The sequence below is a fragment of the Ailuropoda melanoleuca genome, chromosome 8, assembly GCF_002007445.2.
Source record: "Ailuropoda melanoleuca isolate Jingjing chromosome 8, ASM200744v2, whole genome shotgun sequence".
Classification (NCBI taxonomy): Eukaryota; Metazoa; Chordata; class Mammalia; order Carnivora; family Ursidae; genus Ailuropoda; species Ailuropoda melanoleuca.
In genome coordinates, this window is record NC_048225.1 from 31,202,241 (window position 1) to 31,222,866 (window position 20,626).

A 20,626-nucleotide genomic window follows, 5' to 3' on the forward strand; every position below is an offset into this window, starting at 1 on the left:
TCCCCCTTCTAGTAGGTAAATCAGAGGACAAAATCCTCTAGAGTTGTGATTTGCCTAAATTTTGCATGTTAAATGTAGAACTTTGGTTGTTTTTGAGTTACATTTATCATATAGGTGCGGCAAAGAATCTTCAGGTAGAATAAACTATTATAACAAGATTCTCTCCCACTCAACTTCTTACACTCAATGTAATTTTTCATAAACATTCTTTGTGCTTTTACAGCTTAATTAATGCTCATTAATCCTTCATGCAGATCTTTAATGAAGGTAATTTATTTGTCACATTCTCATGCACCATATAGAAGTAGTGGATATTGTCTATCAAAAGACACTGATATGGTTTATTTTCTGCTCTGGAGGTTTGTCCCTATGGCTCACCTGTTTCAGAAAAAAAAATTCTCGTCATAAAATACATATTTATCTCTGCTGAGATATAATCACTGTAATAAATCTTAAAACTTCTATTGGTATGAATTCATGTAGAATGAAACTTTTGGCTAGACATTTTTTAGTTGATTTCTTTGAAAAAACAGAAATGCTTATATGATTTATACTAATAATATAAATGGTACAAGAGCTATTTGAAATGTATGCCCTTTCTAATTCTATAAGGGATTTTCTGCAAAAATCAGGTGGTTTTTGAGTTCCATAATTATGTTTATATATATTTACATTTATAATTATCTTAACCTCCAAGTAGTTAATCTCTTCAAATTATCATCAAAATCTATTTGTAAACTAGATGTTATGATAAAGTCCAGTTTGAATAATAGGGGGTTTGAACAATTAAAGAACACATTTTAAAATAGGAATATGCCTTTTACAAATTAATATCATAAAATAATTAATAGTGATCATTATTGTGAGCCTCATAGTCATGTAAGATACAAATGTTAGATATTCAGGCATGCATATACTTCGGACATAAAAGATCAGAATGGGAAAAATATGTTGGTTATCCCTGATTTAATTACTTTTCCATATTTCCCCTTTTCTGTTTTACTTATTTTTCCAGAAGTTTACCGGTTTTATTTTTCTGTTTTTTTTTTCTTTTAAGATTTTTTTAATAATTTATTTGACAGAGAGAGACACAGCAAGAGAGGGAACACAAGCAGGGGGAGTGGGAGAGGGAGAAGCAGGCTTCCCGCTGAGAGGGGAGCCTGATGTGGGGCTGGAGCCTGATGTGGGGCTGGAGCCTGAACTGGGGCTCGATTCCAGGACCCTGGGATCAGGACCTGAGCCAAAGGCAGATGTTTAATGACTGAGCCACCCACACGCCCCAAGTTTACTGGTTTTCTAAACTGGCTTTTCTTTGGTCAATGCCCTACTGCCTTAAAGTTTAACAATTCTAATTCCTGGATACATAAGTGATTGACTTAAAAACGCAACTTGTTCAGACTTCTTTGTTTAGTATGCGTTAATTAGATATTTTCCACAAGTGTGGGCTTTATTATTATTTTTTTCCTTCTAAACCTGTTTCTATTTTGTTGGTTAATTAATAATTCTGGTGATAGTGATATTTTCCAAAATCATAAGACTAGTAGTACGTATAAAAATACTGTAATTTCGACAACCAGCTGACCCCAGAGAGGAAGATCCTGTGGCTGGGTATTGTTGCAGCCATGATTGCCTGGCTGGTGAAGCCAGCCAAACTGTAACCATCAGAATGTAGGGCAAAGACCAAATTAAAATCTGTCCCTCGTGCATGGCGCAGACCATCATGAAGTCTCAATTAAAAGGCGTACAGACAAGTTGAAATCTCCTGAAGAAAAAATCTGAACCTTGGCTCTCTGACTTCAACAGATCCTAAAGAAAATAGGGAGTAAAATGCTGATGGGTGAAGTGATGAGAGAAGTCCCCTTTTCACTCCTGAGGCCAAGTTCACAGCAGGGCACTTCAACCCCACAATTATCCAAAATGCAAATAAAGCCCAAGTGAAGATTCTAGCTATATCTATCTACAGATAATGTAGCAGGTGTCACTTTCCCAGTGTTTGAACATTACCATGAAGGAACCGACAGTTATAAACTGACTGGTTTAGCCAGAGGTGGAGAACAATTGGCTAAATTAAAGAGGAATTATCCCAAAACAGTGGAATTACTGGTGGAACTAGCTTCCCTTCAAACTTCCTTTGTTACTTTGGATGAAGCTATTAAGATAAACAACAAATGCGTAAATGACATTGAATATGCCATCATTCCCAGGACTGAACATACCCTTGCTTATATCATCAGAGAGCTGGATGTGAGAGAGAGCAAGAAGAGTTCTATAGGTTAAAGAAAATACAGGACAAGGACGGGAAAGATTCTTGGAAAACTCGGAGAAGGGCTTGGAGCAATGGGGAGCAGCTGGAGAGGTGATGGAGCCTGCTAATCTTTTGTATGAAATGTTAGATATTCAGGCATACATATACTTTGGACATAAAAGATTAGAATGGGAAAAATATGTTGGTTATCCCTGATTTAATTACTTTTCCATATTTCCCCTTTTCTGTTTTACGTATTTGTCCAGAAGTTTACCAGTTTTCTTTTTCTGTTTTTTTTTCTTTTAAGATTTTTAAAAAAATTTATTTGACAGAGAGAGAAGCAGCGAGAGGGGGAACACAAGCAGGGGGAGTGGGTGAGGGAGAAGCAGGCTTCCTGCTGAGCGGGGAGCCTGATGTGGGGCTGGAGCCCCATGTGGTCAGGAACAAGACAAGAATGTTCTCTCTCACCACTGTTATTTAGCATAGCACTGGAAGTTGTAGCCACAGCAATCAGACAACAAAAAAATATGAAAGATATCCAAATCATCAAGGAAGAAGTCAAACTTTCACTATTTGCAGAAGACATAATACTTTATATAGAAAACCCCAAAGAGTCCACCAAAAAACTGCTAGAACTGATACGAATTCAGCAAAGTCACAGGATATAAATTCAATGTAGAGAAATCTGTTGCATTTCTGTACACCAATATGAAGCAGCAGAAAGAGAAATCAAAGAATCACTCCCAGTTACAATTGCACCAAAAGCGATAAGATACCAAGAATAAACCTAACCAAAGAAGTGAAAGACTTGTACTATGGAAATTACAAAACACTGATTTAAAAAATTGAAGAGGGGGGCTCCTGGGTGGCACAGCAGTTAAGCGTCTGCCTTCGGCTCAGGGCGTGATCCCAGCGTTATGGGATCAAGCCCCACATCAGGCTCCTCTGCTATGAGCCTGCTTCTTCCTCTCCCACTCTCCCTGCTTGTGCTCCTTCTCTCGCTGGCTGTCTCTATCTCTGTGGAGTAAATAAATAAAATCTTTAAAAAAAATAAAAAATAAAAAATTGAAGAGGACACAAAGAAATGGAAAACATCCCACACTCTTGGATTGGAAGAACAAATATTGTTAAAATGTGTATGCATACAAAGCAGTCTACACATTTAAAGCAACCTTTGTCAAAATACCAACAGCATTTTTCACACAGGTAGAGTAATACTAGAATTTGTATGGAACCACAAAAGATCCCAAATAGCCAAAGCAATTTCAACAAAGAAAAGCAAAGCTGGAGGCATCACAATTCCAGACTTCAAGTTATATTACAAAGCTGTTGTGATCAAAACATCATTGCACTGGCACAAAAATAGACATATAGGTCAATAGAACAGAATAGAAAACACAGAAATGGACCCACAACTCTGTGGACAATTAATCTTTGACAAAGCAGGAAAGAATATACAATGGGAAAAAGATGGTCTCGTCAACAAATGGTGATGGAAAAACTGGGCAGCGATTTGCAGAAGAATGAAACTGGACAACTTTTTTACACTATACACAGAGATAAATTCTAAATTAATTAAAGACCTAAATGTGAGACAGGAAACCATTAAAATTCTGGGGGAGAACACAGGCAGTAATTTCTCTGGCATTGACTATAGCAACATTTTTCTAGATATTTCTCCAGAGGCAAGGGAAACAAAAGCAAAAATAAACTATTAGGATTTTATAAAGATAAAAACTTCTGCACAGTGAAAGAAACAACCAACAAAACTAGAAGATATCCTATGGAATGGGAGAAGATATTTGCAATTGACACATCTGATAAAAGGTTAGTACCCAAAATGTATATGAAGAAGTTATAAAACTCAATACCCAACAAACAAATAATCCTGCTAAAAAATGGGCAGAAGATATGAATAGACATTTTTCTGAAGATATACAACTGGCTAAAAGACACAGAAAAAGATGTGTAACATCATTCATCATCAAGGAAAAGCAAAACAAAACTACAATGAGATATCACCTCGTGCCTGGCAGAATGGATAGAATCAAAAACACAAGGAACAATAGGTGCTAGTGAGGATGTGGAGAAAGGGGAACCGTCTTGCACTGTTGGTGGGAATGCAAACTGGTGCAGCTACACGGAAAACAGTATTGAGGTTTCTCAAGAAGTTGAAAATAGAACTACCTTGGAGGAGTTAAGTTGGTGGAGGAGTAGGGGACCCCTTTCTCAGTCAGTCCCCTGAGCTGAGCTGGATAGGTACCAGACCAGCATGTACATCCACGGAATCAGCCTGAGACGCAGGAAGATACATCTGGATCTCTACAAATGAACAACTTCAGCGCTGACTATTGAGGTACGAAGCAGGGAGCTTTGAAACTGCGCACACATATTGGAAGATAAACAGAAGGGGGAGGGAGCCGCCCTGTCTGGGTACCGGTAAGCGGAAGCCACCTGCATGGGGGAGCGGGCGGACCACGGACCCGCACCCTCGAGACAGCAGACTGAGGCTGTGAGCCGGGGGTGCGCACTACCAGACTTCTCATGGAACTCTGGAACTCCGGTGTGCTCACTGGATCCAGACTGAGACCAGGAGCTCTGGGAGCATGTGCAGGGTGGCTGGCAGGGTTAGAAACACAAAGGACAGAGAAGCGCTGGCCCTGGAAGTGAGGGCTGGGATGCCGGGTGTGGGGCGCAAAGCCCGGGATGCTGCAGGGTTGAGCAGCACCAACAGAAACAGAGTTATAGTGGCCAGAACATCAGTGGAGAATGGGCCGCAATCCCTCTGTTCTGAGACAGAGGCTGAGATTCAGCCACAGCTGCTCTGACTCTCAGAAGAGGCACAGCAGACCACCAGGGAAAGCCGCCAGAGAACAAAACCCTGGAAATACTGGCTCACAGGGTGCCCATCCCCACCCCCCCTTGCAGGGGACATGGAGACTCTACCCAAACAGGGTTTTCTGAGGACTGGCAGGCAGGCCCCTCCCCCAAAAGGCAGGCTGAAAAATCAAGAAGCCTACAACCCAGGGCGCCTGAGTGGCACAGTCATTAAGCGCCTGTCTTCGGATTAGGGCGTGATTACAGCATTCCGGAAAGGAGTCCCTCATCGGGCTTCTCCACCGGGAGCCTGCTTCTTCCTCTCCCACTCCCCTGCTTGGGTTCCCTTTCTTGCTGACTGTCTGTCTCTCTCTCTCAAATAAGTAAATACAATCTTTAAAGAAGAAGCCCACATCCCTAAGATCTCTATAAAACAAGGGCGCACAACCTGGGTCCCAGTCAAAAATTTGGGCTCTGGACTACCCCACAATCTCTCCTTATCAGAATGACGAGAAGGAGAAGTCCCCCCCAGCAAAGAAAAGATAATGAGTCTGTGGCCTCAGCCACAGAAATAATAGTATCCAAATTATCAGAAATGGAATTCAGAGCAACAATGGTCAAGATGATGAGTAGACTTGAAAAAAGTATTAACGAAAATGTTACTGAGAATAGAATCCCTAAGGGCAGAAATGAAAGTGAATCTGACAGAAATTAAAAATTCAATGAGCCAAATGCAGTCAAAACTAGAGGCTCTGAAGGCCAGGGTCACCGAGAGAGAGGAACGCATTAGCAAATTGGAGGATGGGTTAGTAGAATAAAAAACGAAAATAGAAGCTGGTCTTAAAAAAATCCACGCCCTCCACGCCCACGAATGTAGATTACGGGAGATTACTGACTCTATGAAACGATCCAATGTCAGAATCATCGGCATCCTGTGCTGGTGGAGAAAAACCAAGGTCTAGAAGAGGTATTTGAACAAATTGTAGCTGAAAACTTCCCTAATCTAGCAAGGGAAACAAACATTCGTGTCCAGAAGGCAGAGAGGGCCCCACCCAAGCTCAACCATGACATACCTATGCCACGTCACGTCATAGTGCAATTCGCAAATATTAGATCCAAGGATACAGTATTGAAAGTGGCCAGGGCAAAGAAATTTCTCACGTACCAAGGCAAAGGTATCAGAATTACGTCAGACCTGTCTACATAGACCTGGAATGAGAGAAAGGGTTGGGGGGGCATTTTTAAAGCTCTTTCAGAGAAAAACATGCAGCAAAGGATCCTTTATACAGCAAGGCTGTCATTCAGAATTGATGGAGAAATAAAGACGTTCCAGAATCGCCAGTCTTTAACCAATTTTGTAAACATGAAACAAGCCCTACAGGAGATATTAAGGGGGGTTCTATAAAGGTAAAAAGGCCCCAAGAGTGATACAGAGCAGAAAGTCACAACCGATACAAACAAACACTTTACTGGCAACATGGCATCATTAAAATTCTATCTCTCAGTTCTCAGTGCCAATGTAAATGGTTTAAATTCTCCCATAAAATGCCACAGGGTTGCAGTTTGGATAAAAAGACATGACCCATCCATTTGCTGTCTACAAGAGACTCATTTTGAACCCAAAGATGCATTCAGACTTAGAGTAGGGGATGGAGTACCATCTTCCACGCAAATGGACCTCAAAAGGAAGCTGGAGTAGCAATCTCATATCAGATAGACTGGATTTTAAACTAGAGGCTATAGAGAGAGACACAGAAGGGCACTATATTATTCATAAAGGAAGTATTCAATAAGTGGATATGACAATTATAAATATATATGCCCCCAACAGGGAGCAGCAAGATACACAAGCCTACTCTTAACCAGAATAAAGAGACATATAGATAAAAACACATTAATACTAGGGGACCTCAACACCCCACTATCAGAAATAGACAGAACACCCTGGCAAAAACCAAGCAAAGAAACAAAGGCTTTGAATGCCATACTCGACGAGTTGGACCTCATAGGTATATATAGAATACTACACCCCAGAACCAAAGAATAGTCATTCTATTCTAATGCCCATGGAACATTCTCAAGAATAGACCATGGTCTGGGTCACAAAACAGGTCTCAAACAATACCAAAAGAATGAAATTATTCCCTGCATATTCTCAGACCACAACGCTCTGAAATTGGAACTCAACAACAAGGAAAAATTTGGAAGAAGCTCAAACACTTGGAGACTAAGAACAATCCTGCTCAGGAATGATTCGATAAACCAGGAAATCAAAAATCAACTTAAACAATTTATGGAGAAGAATGAGAATGAAAACACAACGGTCCAAAACCTATGGGATACTGCAAAGGTAGTCCTAAGGGGGAAATACATAGCAATCCAAGCCTCACTCAAAAGAATAGAAAAATCTAAAATGCAGTTTTTATATTCACCTCAAGAAACTGGAACAGCAACAGAGGGACAGGCCTAACCCACTGACAAGGAAGGAGTTGACCAAGATTAGAGCAGAAATTAATGAATTAGAAACCAGAAGTACAGTAGAGCAAAACAACAGGACTAGAAGCTGGTTCTTTGAGAGAATCCATGAAATTGATAGACCACTGGCAAGACTTATCCAAAAACNTAAAAGAGAAAGGACCAAAATTAATAAAATGATTAATGAAAAAGGAGAGGTCACGACCAACAACATTGAAATTGGAAGGATTATTAGAAACTTTTATGAACAGCTATATGCCAAAAAACTAAGCAATCTGGGAGAGATGGAGGCCTTCCTGGAAACCTATAAACTACCAAGACTGAAACAGGAAGAAATAGATTTCTTAAATAGGCCAATTAACTATGAAGAAATTGAGTCAGTGATAAACAACCTTCCAAANAAGGAAGTAATTGCTTTCTTAAACAAGCAAATTAATTATGAGGAGATTGAGTCTGTGATAAACAACCTTCCAAATAACAAAACTCCAGGCCCGGACAGTTTTCCTGGGGAATTCTACCAAACATTCAAAGAAGAAATAATACCTATTCTCCTAAAGCTATTTCAAAAAATAGAAACAGAAGGAAAGATACCAAACTCATTCCATGAGGCTAATATTACCTTGATCCCCAAACCAGGCAAAGGCCCCCTCAAAAAGGAGAATTACAGACCGATTTCTCTAATGAATATGGATGCCAAAATCCTCAACAAGATCCATGCTAATAGAATCCAATAGTACATTAAAAGGATTATCCGTCATGACCAAGTGGGATTCATACCTGGGATGCAAGTGTGGCTCAACATTCGCAAGTCCATCAGTGTAATACATCATATCAACAAGAAAAGACTCAAGAACCATATGATCCTCTCAATTGATGCAGAAAAAGCATTTGACAAAATACAGCATCCTTTCCTGATTAAAACCCTTCAGAGTGTAGGAATAGAGGGTACATTTCTCAATCTCATAAAAGCCATCTATGAAAAGCCTACTGCAAGCATTATTCTCAATGGGGAAAAGCTGGAAGCCTTTCCCTTAAGATCAGGAACACGACAAGGATGCCCACTCTCGCCACTATTATTNTACTCTCACCACTATTATTCAACAAAGTACTAGAAGTCCTTGCAACAGCAATCAGACGACAAAAAAGGATCAAACGTATCCAAATCAGCCAAGAAGAAGTCAAAATGTCTCTCTTCGCAGATGACATGATACTTTATATAGAAAACCAAAAAAAATCCACTCCCAAACTATTAGAAGTTATAGATCAATTCAGTAATGTGGCAGGATACAAAATCAATGCCCAGAAATCAGTTGCATTTCTATACACGAATAACGAGACTGAAGAAAGAGAAATTAGGGAATCCATCCCATTTACAATAACACCAAAAACCATGCGTTACCTTGGAATTAACTTAACCAGAGACGTAAAGGACCTATATGCTAGAAACTATAGATCACTTTTGAAAGATATTGAGGAAGACATAAAAAGATGGAAAAATATTCCATGCTCATGNCCTCGTGGATTGGAAGAATTACCATAGTTAAAATGTCTATGCTCCTCAGAACAATCTACACTTTCAATGCTATCCCGAACAAAATACCAATGACATTTTTCAAAGAACTGGAACAAATAGTCCTTAAAATTGTATGGAACCGGAAAAGGCCCCGAATCGCCAAGGAACTGTTGAAAAGGAAAAACAAAGCTGCGGGCATCAGAATGGCAGATTTCGAGCGGTACTACAAAGCTGTGATCACAAAGACAGCATGGTACTGGCACAAAAACAGACACATGGACCAATGGAACAGAATAGAGAACCCAGAAATGGACCCTCGGCTCTTTGGGCAACTAATCTTTGATAAACCAAGAAAAAACATCCGGTAGAAAAAAGACAGTCTCTTCAATAAATGGTGCTGGTAAAATTGGACAGCTACATGCAAAAGAATGAAACTTGACCACTCTCTCACACCATACACAAAAATAAACTCCAAATGGATGAAAGACCTCAATGTGAGACAGGAATCCATCAAAATTCTAGAGGAGAACAAAGGCAACAACCTCTAGGACATCGGTCAGAGCAACCTTTTTCATGACACATCTCCAAAGGCAAGAGAAACAAAAGATAAAATGAACTTATGGGACTTTATCAGGATAAAGAGCTTCTGCACAGCCAAGGAAACAGTCAAAAAAACTAAGATGGCAGCCACAGAATGGGAGAAGATATTTTCAAAGGAAACTACAGATAAAGGACTGGTATCCAAGATCTACAAAGATCTTCTCAAACTCAATACATGAGAAACAAATAAACAAATCATAAAATGGGCAGAAGATATGAACAGACACTTTTCCAATGAAGACATACAAATGGCTAACAGACACATGAAAAAATGTTCAAAATCATTAGCCATCAGGGAAATTCAAATCAAAACCACACTGAGATACCACCTTACGCCAGTTAGAATGGCAAAGATAGACAAGGCAAGAAACAACAATTGTTGGAGAGGATGTGGAGAAAGGGGATCCCTCCTACATTGTTGGTGGGAATGCAAGTTGGTACAGCCACTCTGGAAAACAGTGTGGAGGTCCCTTAAAAAGTTAAAAATTGAACTACCCTATGACCCAGCCATTGCACTACTGGGTGTTTACCCCAAAGATACAGACGTAGTAAAGAGAAGGGCCATATGCACCCNCTAAAAAATGAGCAAAAGATATGAACAGACACTTTTCCAATGAAGACATAGAAATGGCTAACAGAAACATGAAAATATGTTCAAAATCATTAGCCATCAGGGAAATTCAAATCAAAACCACACTGAGATACCACCTTACGCCAGTTAGAATGGCAAAAATAGACAAGGCAAGAAACAACAATTGTTGGAGAGGATGTGGAGAAAGGGGATTCCTCCTACATTATTGGTGCGAATGCAAGTTGATACAGCAACTCCTGAAAATAGTGTGGAGGTCCCTTAAAAAGTTAAAAATTGAGCTACCCTATGACCCAGGCATTGCACTCCTGCGTGTTTACCCCAAAGATACAGACGTAGTGAAGAGAAGGGCCATATGCACCCCAATGTTCATAGTAGCATTGTCCACATTTACCCCAAAGATACAGACGTAGTGAAGAGAAGGGCCATATGCACCCCAATGTTCATAGTAGCATTGTCCACAATAGCTAAATCATGGAAGGAGCCAAGCTGCCCTTCAACAGATGACTGGATTAAGAAGCTGTGGTCCATATATACAATGGAATATTACTCAGCTATCAGGAAGAATGAGTTCTCAACATTTGCTGCAACATGGACAGCACTGGAGGAGATAATGCTAAGTGAAATAAGTCAAGCAGAGATAGACAATGGGGGTAATCAGAAGGGGGAATGAAACATGAGAGACTGTGGACTATTAGAAACAAACTGAAGACTTCAGAGGGGATGGGGGTGGGGGAATGGGATAGACTGGTGATGGGTGGTAAGGAGGGCACGTATTGCATGATGCACTGGGTGTTATACACAACCAATGGAACATCGAACTTACATCGGAATATGGGGATGTACGATATGGTGACTAACATAATATAATAAAAAATCATTTAAAAAAATAAAAATAGAACGACCTTATGATCTAGCAATTGCACTATTATGTATTACCCAAAGAATATGAAACAACTAATTCAAAGGAATACATGTACCCCAATGTTTATAGCAGCATTATCTGCAACAGTCAAATTATGGAAACAGCCCATGTGTCACCCATTGACTGATGGACGTATAAAATAGAAGTGATACACACACACACACACACACACACACACACACAGTGGAATATTATTCAGCCATTAGAAAGAATGAAATCTTGCTATTTGCAACAACATGTATGGAGCTAGAGGGTGTAATATTAAGTGAACTAAGTCAGTCAGAGAAAGACAAATATATGATTTCACTCATATGTGGAATATAAGAAACAAAACAAATGACCAAGGGGGAAAAAAGAAACAAATCAAGAAACAGCTTTAAACTACAGAGAACAAAGTGATGGTTACAGGGGGATTGGGTAAAATAGGTGATGGGAATTAAGGAGTTCACTTGCTCTGATGAGCACTGGGTGTTGTATGGAAGTGTTGAATCACTATGTTGTACACCTGAAACTAAGTTTACACTATATGTTAACTGGAATTTAAATAAAAAACTTAAAAAAAAAGAAATATTGGGATACATAATAATAGAAAATGGCCAGACAAGATTTTTTTTTAATCTAGTACTCTTTCCTTATTTTTAGTGGAAGGAAAAGCTTAAAATATCAGTGGTATTAACACCAATCATATCCTAGTAGAATGAAACGAGATGTGTTAGTAAATACCCAGCTTCCTATTTCAACTGAGCCACATGAAACTCAATTCAGTGAGCACATGTAAGGTAATGTGGCAACATAGAAAAGTCATGGACTTCATACCAATGCAAAAATGTCTTTGAATGTTGTCACCATCACCTAAGCAGCTGTGTGGTCTTCACTAATTACCTGACCTCATCAATTCTGTTTATTTATCTATAAATAATCATAATACTTAGATCATAAAATTTGGGGAGAAATTTCATAAAAAGTGCTAACAATTTTAGGAATATAGAAAGTGTTCATAAGTGGTTATTTTTACATAAAATGCTAATATGTGTATATAGATAGTTAGATATAGATATAATTTACCCTCTTTGCAGAAACAATCTAGCAGTCACTCAAAATCTTATAAAACATTTAATCTTGCTTAAAAATATATTTATGCAAAAAGTGGGGTTTGATTTTGCATGCCAGTAATCTACCCATATACTATTCTTGTTCCAATTTATCATGCAACATATAGATTATGTACAATTAAAATCTGTGCATTTTATACTCTATGCTGTTCTCACATCAAACTAGAGTTTGAGAGTAGTTTTACTCTATTTATGTCATATGCTTACCAATAGATTTTAAGTGACTCTCTCATATGAGATTTTTTCCTGAGATTTCAAATCTATTAGTCTGTTCCACTCTTTTTTTTAAAGATTTTATTTATTTATTTGACACAGAGAGAGAGACAGCCAGCGAGAGAGGGAACTCAAGCAGGGGGAGTGGGAGAGGAAGAAGCAGGCTCCCAGCGGAGCAGGGAGCCCTATGTGGGGCTCAATCCCAGAACGCCGGGATCACGCCCTGAGCCGAAGGCAGACGCTTAACGACTGTGCCACCCAGGCGCCCCTAGTCTGTTCCACTCTTATACCTCAGCCTATCTGTTTATTAAACATCCAATATTGTCTCTACTCTTCACAATCGTCAAAGCTTCATCTTAGGGTGATTCTTAAATTGATATGTCTCTTATGTTTTTCCCCATGGACTAGGATTTATTCTCAACTTCCTTCTGCCCAGGTACATCCTAGAAACAGCCAAGTGCAAGTGTCATTTTCTTGAAGAAGACTTCAAGAGTCATTTTAATTTACAATTAATTCTCCTTTTCTGAAATTCTATAGACATATCACTAACTTGTGTCTTAATTTACTTGAAACGGTGAAATTTGCACCATTTTCCGCAGCAAGATTATTAATTGTTCCCCCTTTCATTTGCAGAAATGTTCCAGTTTAATTATTAAATAAATTATATGGTCTCCCTACTCTTTAATTATCATCCACACAACACATTCCTCCTGTATCAGTACTATGTCTTCTCATTGTTTTCTGTTCTATGTGTATGTATCATCTTCCTTGCCAGATTATATATTCATCGTGCGTGGGGGCTCTGTCCTATGTTTACTGTACAAATATGGTCTCTATTTAAGAAGTAAAATTATTTAAATTAATTTATATTTAGAAACTTTAAGAAATATGTCATATTTCCATTAAAGATAGTTGGGGGTATCTTGAATTTCCCCAAAGTATTATCACATATCATTGGTCTAATCATCTAAAATAGTTTCCAACTCACCACAGTGCCCAGTGAGCAGTTTATAAATCTCTTTCTGATGATGAATGGTGTTTTGCTTTTTCATATTTAGTGAGATCAGATGTTTTCTTATATTATGTCTTTAACCTTTGGTAATAGAATTTTATAAATTTTATAAATTCTATAAGACCCTACATGAGTTTTCCTCTGCTATCTCTTCAACCTTAGTACCGTGTTTCCTTTCATCCCAGGCACGATGACCTTGATGTCAATTTTCAACTTAAGACATAAGCACTAATTTTTACTTTAGTTTGAAACATTTTTCTCCCAGATACTTGTGTGGCTCAGTACTTCTTTCATGTCTCTGCCTAAATGACTCCCTTTGGACAGTCATCCCTGATCAGCTTACCTAAACCAGTTTTATCAAATAATTTATCTCTGTCTCTGTGTGTGTGTCTCTCTCTCTCTTCCTGTCACTTCATCTTCATCTCTACATCTTATTGGTTGTCTCTACATCACAATTTGAGTTTTCATAGAGCAGGAACCTTACCTACTTTGTTCACCACCATACCCTTCAGTATTGTAAGAGGGGACTGGCACACAATTAACTAATTATTGAGTCAATGGAGAATTAATGCAATTGTAAAAATGTTTCCTACTATGTGTCACAACATAAATCTTTTGGAATTTAAGATATTGGGTACAGTTTTGACCTTCATAAAGTAATAAATAAAATGATTCAAGTGATTTATGAGAAAGTTTTTTCAGAAGGCTTGGGAATATTGCATTTTGTTATATATGATAGATAGATAGATAGATAGATAGATAGATGATAGATGATAATGTGAAGCGAGCAATGAAATAATGAAACAAGCAAATACCAATATTCTAGTCAGTTTGCTGGATTCTAAGGGCCAATTAGTTTAGTGTACAGTAAATAGAATTTATAGAAGTAAAAATATAAATATTATTTCTTTTCACAAATGTTGGAAGTGGGAGAGGACATGAAAGAAACAATTTTACATGATGAATTAGGAGAACCTATAAGCACAGTTCTATTTATTTATTTTTTTTACTGAAAACTATTGATTCAAAGTTTGTGGTAAAGGCTTGCTAATAAAAATGGTGTCATCCTTGTTTTTTTATTAGTTCTCTTACTGTCAGACCACCATTTTGGGATTTGTGTATACAGTTTTTGCCTTATTACTTTTAACTTAGCCTGAGGTTTTATTTTAATTACAAAGATGCTGTCAAAATGAATGCTTAATCTACCTGGGAAAAAGAGCATACACTTTCCAATGGTGAATCTTTACTATAGAATGTCAACAACACATTGATTTTATTAACTCTCTAATGAAATCCTCAGATAGGATTACCACAATTTTAAAACACAGTGTGATAGTTGTGCTTTATGCATAGGCAAGCACTCTCCTACACCAATAATTCCACTGATGATTACATCAGGGGAAAAAATGAAAATGTGTATGTGCAAGGTGACCAAGGAGATATTAATAGTGTTGGCATTGTTGTAATACTATGCCTAAATAAATACCTCATGATTAGATAGCGTAGTAGTATCTTGATGAGAACACTAGGGTGCTGGCCTATATGGGTGCTGGCCTATATGGGGCCATTCCACTTTTAATAACTTTGAAATTTCATATTCTTCTTTGTTTGTCTCCTATAACATTCCTTTACAATTTTACTTTTGTCAAATAGTAGTTCATTAATTTATTCAGTATCTTTATTTCTGAGAGTACTCTCTAATAATACTAATATTTTGAGGATCTAAAAACTAAACTGTACATATTATATAAATGTATTGCTTATATAGAATATTATCTTAATGAAAGAAGCTTCCTATGATCTAAATCAAGGTTTCTGAGTTTCAGCACTACTGACATTTATGGCTAGATAATTATGAAAGACAGTACTGTACATTGTAGGATGTTTACCAGCATCCCTGGCTTCTACCTTCTACCTACTACATGCCAATAGCATCTCACAACCCCCTTTCTGCCCCTATACCAGTTATAACAATCTGATCTACATTAATCTAGAAGTGATATATCCTGGTTAACCAAATTTGAGTTATTTGGTGTTTACTGTATTTCTTTCAATTTCATTTCAAAATTAATTAGATGATAGATAGATGATAGATAGATAGATAGATAGATAGATAGATAGATAGATATAGATAGATGATAGATAAGTGATAGATAAATAGATGATGGATAGGTGAAAACTAACTGCTTTAATTTCAGTTTTCATCTTATTTTAAAGGCAGAGTACTATACCTCCTTCATAATGTTAGTTCTACAACATACATATATAGAATAGGTATACAGTAAGTTTTGCTGAATTAAATTAGAATGAGGACTCAATCACATTCATATCACAGAACCATGGGAACATTATTTACTTTTGACTTAATGAATCAAATACATCTTAATATTTTGATAATGTTTCAGGCCATTTTCCAAATTAACTGTCAAAATAAAAAATATGTCAAATACTGGGTTGAATGTATATCAACACAAAGACACAACATGGACACTATCAGATTGTCATTTTTCTCTTCATATAAAGTGCATAATGATGTAGAAGAAATTTCAGTTACATGAGTTTTACAGTGGTTTGATTCTGCATAATTAATTTACCTTGCAAACATACGGACCTATAAGTTATGTGTGAAATCTGAAACAAGGCATTTAATTTACTTCCCTTTTCAATCATTTTAAAGTCCCTCCCATTTTTAAATAATGAAATATGTATTTCCTGAGTTTATTTAATTGTATTAAAAATTAAGTCTATATAAATTAATTCAAAATAATGAGAGCAAAATGAAAATTTATCATAGACATAGGAGGAGGAAACAATTTTAATAAATATTAAAGTACATAAAATAGGAGTTAAATAGAGGATAAAGAAATTGGTTTCTTATAAAGAAATTGTTTTCTTAAATTAGAGAAATTTCCAGATTATTAAATCATTGTTTTAAGGTATTTTATTAGCATGACTTACAAGATTACATATTTTTTACAGGTTTTTAGACTATAGAAGTAATTGTAGAAACACTGGATGGTTGATAAATCTATTCATAAGAGATAGTCTACTCTGGGCAAAGCTACACAAACATTAGTGTTTACCAAAAGTAATAAAACCTAAGAACACATAATCTAGAATGGGTCAAATCATGTGTATATTAATTCAGATACAAGGAAAGTAATTTCTTTCAGCTACAGTTCTAGTTTTTAATTTTTTTAAACCTCGTCTTCACCATTTATTCTCTGTGTAACCTTAGATAAGGTACTGAATGTTCCTCAGTCTTTGTTGCCGTGTTTGAAAATGGAGATATGCTTTTCTTCATATTATACAAAGATTAAATAGAAGTGACTTAAGTGAGGTATATGACTTGATACTTGATGCCTGGAAAACATTCCCTAAATGAAAATATGTGAAATTATGTTATTAATTTAGAATATTTTTAGCTAAAGAAGATTTTTGAGACAGGACAATTTATATACATATGAGTACATAAATTTCAAAGTTATCCGAACTCAATTGGCATTGAATTAATAACCATTTTCTTCCACCTCACTTGATTTAAAATAATCCAGGGCTACCACTAGCTTCTTTCACTTCTCATGATATTCCTTGATTCTCAAAGGAGATACAAAATCTGATTGTTCTAAAGAATGAAATTTTCTTTTACATGTCACATACAGTTTTAGTGCCTTTAAATGTAGTAAACACTCACTATATGCCAAGTATTTCACTAACCATTGTCTATTATTTGTAATAATATTAGTGGTCATTTCAATTTTATAGAATTAAAACTAAGGATTGATACAATTAAGTAGATTTTTTTTTTCTGTACAAGACGGAGAGAAAGGGACACAAGTATAGTTGCAACCAGAATCTCAGGAAATAATTACAACTGTGAACACGTCCCTGATGCAGGGTGCCATTTGGCCTATGTAACTTCAGATTGGAAATGCTTAGTATTAGCACAGAAACTGTATTAGCAGAAATCACACTGCCTTCTCCATAAAACCATTCAAAATCTGAGTTCTTTATTTCTTTTGTTGGATCTCATTCTTAGGAAAAAGAGACTATTTATTTTAAAAGCTTTAGAACCCACTTGCATGATACAAACATTATCCCAAAACAGAAGGCAGGGTGCTACATCTTTAACAATAAGTTTTTTGGAAATTTTCATTTTTTTTTATTAAACACAAGGGAAGATACAAAATATAATGATGTGTATTTTTTTTAAAGGTTTTATTTATTTACTTGACAGAGATAGAGACAGCCAGCGAGAGCGGGAACACAAGCAGGGGGAGTGGGAGAGGAAGAAGCAGGCTCATAGCACAGGAGCCTGATGTGGGGCTCGATCCCACAATGCCGGGATCACGCCCTGAGCTGAAGGCAGACGCCCAACCGCTGTGCCACCCAGGCGCCCCATGATGTGTATTTTCAATGCAGGCTAAAATCTTCTATGGTTTTCTGCTGCCTAGTTCAATTTCTAGATTAATGACTTTCTATTAGTTAAACTTCAGACTAAAGTGTTGTAACATTTAGGAGTATCAGTTTCCATGGGAAAAGCAGTGCTGTTATTGCAGTATTTTCTCATCTTCCTGACCTGTTTAGCAAGCTTCAGGCTGCTGCTGCACACATGCTCAGAAAGAGCTCATGTCTTAAGGAAAAAGCAAAGTTCTCAAGTACATTAAAAAAAAAAAAAGTCCATAGTTTTCCGTTATGTTTCCCTTTCTGCCTTTCTCTTGTGTCCAATATAGAACTACTCAAATGACACCCAGAATGATCCTTGTTGACACAACCTGGACTGCAGCCCAGGAACACACATCCCTGACACTGCCAGCCATTCTTGCCTGCATTGGTACTATGTTAATTAGGCAAGGTCAGCCAGTTCTCTCTCTCCAGATTTTCATTTTCCCTCAGGGGAAGAACGATTCCAATGAATGATCCGCCATGACTAAGGGCACTCATTTTTGATGCTTGTTAGCTTAATGCCTCTTTGCAATATATAAGAACAGCATAAGAGAAAGCATTTATATCGCTAACCTCCAGACTGGCTTTGCAGAGCAATCTTGGGTCTGCAGCTCCTAACAGCTGACTTTTCTTCTCCCCATCAAACATGGGCATATTCTAATTAGATTCACACGGCTTATTATATTTTTATGGGTCTAAAGGAATTCTTCTTAACAAGATATTTTAAAAAATGAAAAGTCTATCCTAAATATACAAACTTTGAAAGATCATGGAATAGCTAAATAATCTTTCCCCCTTTTTCCCTTGGTATTTTCATCTGCAAATAAAAATATTATGACTACTTATTTTATGTGTATTGTATTAACTTTATTAATCTATGCATGGGCTTAGTCCTGTGCCTCTCATATAAGAATTCTATCCATGTTTTCTATTGTTTGTTTGTTAATGAAAGAATAAGTTTCTATAACATTTCCATATTTTGTCTGTGCTATGTTTAAGGAGAAGCCCACATTTAAGACAATAGACTTCCATTCAATCCAAGGCTGTTTTATTTATTTATATGGTGAGACAAAGATGACAGTGGTTTTTTAGATTTAGCTTTCACTTTCTTAGTTACATGTGGCTGCTTGATCCCTAGAGACTATTATCTTTCATGCAACTTGACCCTTACTGGGATGCCAACAGATCAGCAGGCTAGAGAGAAATAAGGCTTTGATATTTGATATTGTTTGGGCTTTTTAATAAGTTTCACATATAACCCTTTATGGAGAATCTGGATTTCTTCTCATATAGTCCAAAAATGCTACTTTCAGCTAAACACTTAACAGCAGGCAGTGTCCTTTTGAGAAAAGAAAAAGAAAAAGGTGAAGCCACTCAGAGGATTAATTGGATGATGCTGTCCTAGTTCTTATTACTCTCTGAAGGAAAAAAAAAAAGCAAACTATATATAGTTTTAGAACTTCACTAACTGAAACATCCAAAAGAAAACTCACTGGATATTTGCTTAGATAACATGCTAATTGCATTTTTAGTGAATCAGCCAATGTGCAGACAGATGTTCACTTCCACATCCCCTGCTCTTTATCATCCTTGGTAAAGATTTTTTTTTTTCCATTTCTGCGCGTGTCTTCAGCAGGAGGTAAAAATAATGACTGTGCCTCTGAACATTGAAGAGAGGCTGGAGCTGTGAAGTTGGAGCCCTTCTACTTTGCAAAGTATCCTCCTTGAAATAGGCTTAATAGAGGAATAAGACTCTTTATTCTTGATAGAAGGATGAAATGAACCTAGAGAAGGGCAGTCAGAACACATGTGAGGGAGAGGCAGTGAATGCCTTTTCTAAAACTAAAAGAAAACTGGATTCCAGTGAGTTAGAATGAAAGAGGAGCCAGGGACTACGACTGTTCTTCCTGCTCCACACACAGCCTCCTCAACAGAAGACTAACAAGGTCCAACAATTTGGAATTCAGAGGTTTGGCAAAGGGTAATACTAAGCAAAGCACAAATGGACTAAGAACAGAGCTTCACAACTAATGCATAGATGACTATATGAGGCTAATTTACATTGTTGCATTCTTTTTAGAGGGCATTTTGACAATAATTATCAAGGCCATGACTGTTGATCCTTTCCTCTAAGAATTTAGTATAAAGAAATAGTTTAGGGGGCGCCTGGGTGGCACAGCGGTTAAGCGTCTGCCTTCGGCTCAGGGCGTGATCCCGGCGTTATGGGATCGAGCCCCACATCAAGCTCCTCTGCTATGAGCCTGCTTCTTCCTCTCCCACTCCCCCTGCTTGTGTTCCCTCTCTCGCTGGCTGTCTCTATCTCTGTCAAATAAATAAATAAAATCTTAAAAAAAAAAAAGAAATAGTTTAGAATGTACACAGATATCTACTAATGTTCATCGCAAAACTATTTACAACAATAAATCTCTAAAATATTCAAATATCAAATGTCAAGTTCATGGTTCAATAAATTATATTATTTTGGGGAATACCATGCAGTCATTAAAATATATTGGAGATTAAATAATTTTGACATGCAATAATTCCAATATATTTCTTACCTAAAAGAGTCTAATCCCTAATGCCCTAAGGCATGAATTGCATATAATGAATTAACTGATTTTCTATTCATTTAGAATATTATTACCTATGTACCATCCTTGAAAGAACTGAGAAAAC

At 37.1% G+C, this 20,626-nt stretch overlaps 1 protein-coding gene and 1 pseudogene across 1 annotated transcript in view; one reads left to right on the forward strand and one right to left on the reverse strand.

Annotated features, from left to right (window-relative positions):
- The window catches only part of CNTN5 (contactin 5), a 1,363,322-nt gene that overhangs the window by 413,139 nt on the left and 929,557 nt on the right, over window positions 1-20,626 (reverse strand). The gene's annotated exons all lie outside the window — the stretch shown is intronic.
- On the forward strand, window positions 1,667-2,461 carry LOC105242033 (annotated as a pseudogene).